A 4,789-nucleotide genomic window follows, 5' to 3' on the forward strand; every position below is an offset into this window, starting at 1 on the left:
GGGTCAGGACAGGCAGGCTCAGGGTCAGGCAGAGTGGTCAGGCGGGTGGACACAGGGTCAGGTGGGCTGGCTCGGGGGCCGGCAGAGGGGTCAGGCGGGTGGACACAGGGTCAGGCAGAGTGGTCAGGCGGGTGGACACAGGGTCAGGCAGATGGGTCAGGCGGGTGGACACAGGGTCAGGCAGAGTGGTCAGGCGGGTGGACACAGGGTCAGGCAGAGTGGTCAGGCGGGTGGACACAGGGTCAGGTGGGCGGGCTCGGGGGCTGGCAGAGGGGTCAGGCGGGTGGACACAGGGTCAGGTGGGCTGGCTCGGGGGCTGGCAGAGGGGTCAGGCGGGTGGACACAGGGTCAGGCAGAGTGGTCAGGTGGGCGGGTACAGGGTCAGGACAGGCAAGGGTCAAAAACCAGGAGGGCAAGAAAAGAGAAACTGGGGAAACGCAGGCGCTGAGACAAAAAACGCTGGTTGGCTTGACAAACAAGATGAACTGGCAACAGACAAACAGAGAACACAGGTATAAATACACTGGGGATAATGGGGAAGATGGGTGGAGGGGGGCTGGAGACAATCACAAAGACAGGTGAAACAGATCAAATCAAATCAAATTGTATTTGTCACATACACATGGTTAGCAGATGTTAATGCGAATGTAGTGAAATGCTTGTGCTTCTAGTTCCGACCGTGCAGTAATATCTAACAAGTAATATAACCTAACAATTTCACAACAACTACACTTGTGCAGTACACACAAGTGTAAAAGAATGAATACGAATATGTACATAAAAATATATGAATGAGTGATGCCCGAGCGGCATAGGAAAGATGCAGTAGATGGTATAGAGTACAGTATATAGATATGAGACGAGTAATGTAAACATTATATAAAGCATCATTATTTAAATTGACTAGTGATACATTTCAGGGTGTGACACTTTTTACCTTTATTTAACTAGGCAAGTCAGTTAAAAACAAATTCTTATTTTTAATGCCTTGTTCAGGGGGCAGAACGACAGATTTGTACCTTGTCAGCTCGGGGGTTTGAACTTGCAACCTTCCGGTTGATAGTCCAACGCTCTAACCACTCGGCTACCCTGCCGCCCCACTTTGAAATGTGATGTTACTCACCATGGGAATTTGCTTGAAATCACAAATAGAGAACCAATATGGAAGCTGTGTTGATCTCCAAAAGCACATCTTATGGCATTTGTGTCAGCGTAGAACTAATTCTATATTTTGTAACACTTGTATAACGACGATTATTTCATGACAGTATGTCATTCATTACAGTATTTGTCAAGGAGTGCCTAACCCTTCTCTCAACCACAGGACACGGAAGGCTTTTGTTCAATCATCATTCTACCACACCTATGTTTACTAATCAACTGCTCAACATGACCAAGAGAGGTAGAATCAGGTGTGGTAGGATTGGTCTGGAACAAAAGCCTGAACAGCCTGCAGGTGGTAAAGAACAGTCCTGATAGGTAAAGAACAGTCCTGATAGGTAAAGAACAGCCCTGATAGGTAAAGAACAGTCCTGATAGATAAAGAACAGTCCTGATAGGTAAAGAACAGCCCTGATAGATAAAGAACAGCCCTGATAGGTAAACAACAGTCCTGATAGGTAAAGAACAGTCCTGATAGGTAAAGAACAGCCCTGATAGGTAAAAAACAGCCCTGATAGGTAAAGAACAGCCCTGATAGGTAAAGAACAGCCCTGATAGGTAGAGGAACAGTCCTGACAGATAAAGAACAGCCCTGATAGGTAGAGAACAGTCCTGATAGATAAAGAACAGCCCTGATAGATAAATAACAGCCCTGATAGATAAAGAACAGTCCTGATAGGTAAAGAACAGCCCTGATAGGTAAAGAACAGCCCTGATAGATAAAGAACAGTCCTGATAGGTAAAGAACAGCCCTGATAGATAAAGAACAGCCCTGATAGGTAAACAACAGTCCTGATAGGTAAAGAACAGTCCTGATAGGTAAAGAACAGTCCTGATAGGTAAAGAACAGCCCTGATAGGTAAAAAACAGCCCTGATAGGTAAAGAACAGCCCTGATAGGTAAAGAACAGCCCTGATAGGTAAAGAACAGCCCTGATAGATAAATAACAGCCCTGATAGGTAAAGAACAGTCCTGATAGATAAAGAACAGCCCTGATAGGTAAAGGACAGCCCTGATAGATAAAGAACAGCCCTGATAGATAAAGAACAGTCCTGATAGGTAAAGAACAGCCCTGATAGATAAAGAACAGCCCTGATAGGTAAAGAACAGTCCTGATAGGTAAACAGCCCTGATAGATAAAGAACAGCCCTGATAGATAAAGAACAGTCCTGATAGGTAAAGAACAGCCCTGATAGATAAAGAACAGCCCTGATAGGTAAAGAACAGTCCTGATAGGTAAACAGTCCTGATAGGTAAAGAACAGCCCTGATAGGTAAAGAACAGCCCTGATAGATAAAGAACAGCCCTGATAGGTAAAGAACAGCCCTGATAGGTAAAGGACAGCCCTGATAGATAAAGAATAGCCCTGATAGGTAAAGAACAGCCCTGATAGGTAAAGAACAGCCCTGATAGATAAAGGACAGCCCTGATAGATAATGAACAGCCCTGATAGATAAAGAACAGCCCTGATGGGTAAAGAACAGCCCTGATAGGTAAAGAACAGCCCTGATAGGTAGAGGGACAGTCCTGATAGATAAAGAACAGCCCTGATAGGTAAAGAACAGTCCTGATAGGTAAAGAACAGCCCTGATAGGTGAAGAACAGCCCTGATAGGTAGAGGGACAGTCCTGACAGATAAAGAACAGCCCTGATAGGTAGAGAACAGTCCTGATAGATAAAGAACAGTCCTGATAGGTAAAGAACAGCCCTGATAGGTAAAGAACAGTCCTGATAGGTAAAGAACAGCCCTGATAGATAAAGAACAGCCCTGATAGGTAAGGAACAGCCCTGATAGATAAAGGACAGCCCTGATAGATAAAGAACAGCCCTAATAGATAAAGAACAGCCCTGATGGGTAAAGAACAGCCCTGATAGGTAGAGGGACAGTCCTGATAGATAAAGAACAGCCCTGATAGGTAAAGAACATTCCTGATAGGTAAAGAACAGCCCTGATAGGTGAAGAACAGCCCTGATAGGTAAAGAACAGTCCTGATAGGTAAAGAACAGTCCTGATAGGTAAAGAACAGCCCTGATAGGTGAAGAACAGCCCTGATAGGTAAAGAACAGCCCTGATAGGTAGAGGGACAGTCCTGACAGATAAAGAACAGCCCTGATAGGTAGAGAACAGTCCTGATAGATAAAGAACAGTCCTGATAGGTAAAGAACAGCCCTGATAGGTAAAGAACAGTCCTGATAGGTAAAGAACAGCCCTGATAGATAAAGAACAGCCCTGATAGGTAAAGAAAAGCCCTGATAGGTAAAGAACAGCCCTGATAGATAAAGGACAGCCCTGATAGATAAAGAACAGCCCTGATAGATAAAGAACAGCCCTGATGGGTAAAGAACAGCCCTGATAGGTAGAGGGACAGTCCTGATAGATAAAGAACAGCCCTGATAGGTAAAGAACAGTCCTGATAGGTAAAGAACAGCCCTGATAGGTGAAGAACAGCCCTGATAGGTAAAGAACAGCCCTGATAGGTAGAGGGACAGTCCTGACAGATAAAGAACAGCCCTGATAGGTAGAGAACAGTCCTGATAGATAAAGAACAGCCCTGATAGATAAAGAACAGCCCTGATAGATAAAGAACAGTCCTGATAGGTAAAGAACAGCCCTGATAGGTAAAGAACAGCCCTGATAGGTAAAGAACATCCCTGATAGGTAAAGAACAGCCCTGATAGGTAAAGAACAGCCCTGATAGGTAAAGAACAGTCCTGATAGGTAAAGAACAGCCCTGATAGGTGAAGAACAGCCCTGATAGGTAGAGGGACAGTCCTGACAGATAAAGAACAGCCCTGATAGGTAGAGAACAGTCCTGATAGATAAAGAACAGTCCTGATAGGTAAAGAACAGCCCTGATAGGTAAAGAACAGTCCTGATAGGTAAAGAACAGCCCTGATAGATAAAGAACAGCCCTGATAGGTAAGGAACAGCCCTGATAGATAAAGGACAGCCCTGATAGATAAAGAACAGCCCTAATAGATAAAGAACAGCCCTGATGGGTAAAGAACAGCCCTGATAGGTAGAGGGACAGTCCTGATAGATAAAGAACAGCCCTGATAGGTAAAGAACATTCCTGATAGGTAAAGAACAGCCCTGATAGGTGAAGAACAGCCCTGATAGGTAAAGAACAGTCCTGATAGGTAAAGAACAGTCCTGATAGGTAAAGAACAGCCCTGATAGGTGAAGAACAGCCCTGATAGGTAAAGAACAGCCCTGATAGGTAGAGGGACAGTCCTGACAGATAAAGAACAGCCCTGATAGGTAGAGAACAGTCCTGATAGATAAAGAACAGTCCTGATAGGTAAAGAACAGCCCTGATAGGTAAAGAACAGTCCTGATAGGTAAAGAACAGCCCTGATAGATAAAGAACAGCCCTGATAGGTAAAGAAAAGCCCTGATAGGTAAAGAACAGCCCTGATAGATAAAGGACAGCCCTGATAGATAAAGAACAGCCCTGATAGATAAAGAACAGCCCTGATGGGTAAAGAACAGCCCTGATAGGTAGAGGGACAGTCCTGATAGATAAAGAACAGCCCTGATAGGTAAAGAACAGTCCTGATAGGTAAAGAACAGCCCTGATAGGTGAAGAACAGCCCTGATAGGTAAAGAACAGCCCTGATAGGTAGA

This window comes from Oncorhynchus nerka, linkage group LG3, assembly GCF_034236695.1.
Source record: "Oncorhynchus nerka isolate Pitt River linkage group LG3, Oner_Uvic_2.0, whole genome shotgun sequence".
NCBI lineage: Eukaryota > Metazoa > Chordata > Actinopteri > Salmoniformes > Salmonidae > Oncorhynchus > Oncorhynchus nerka.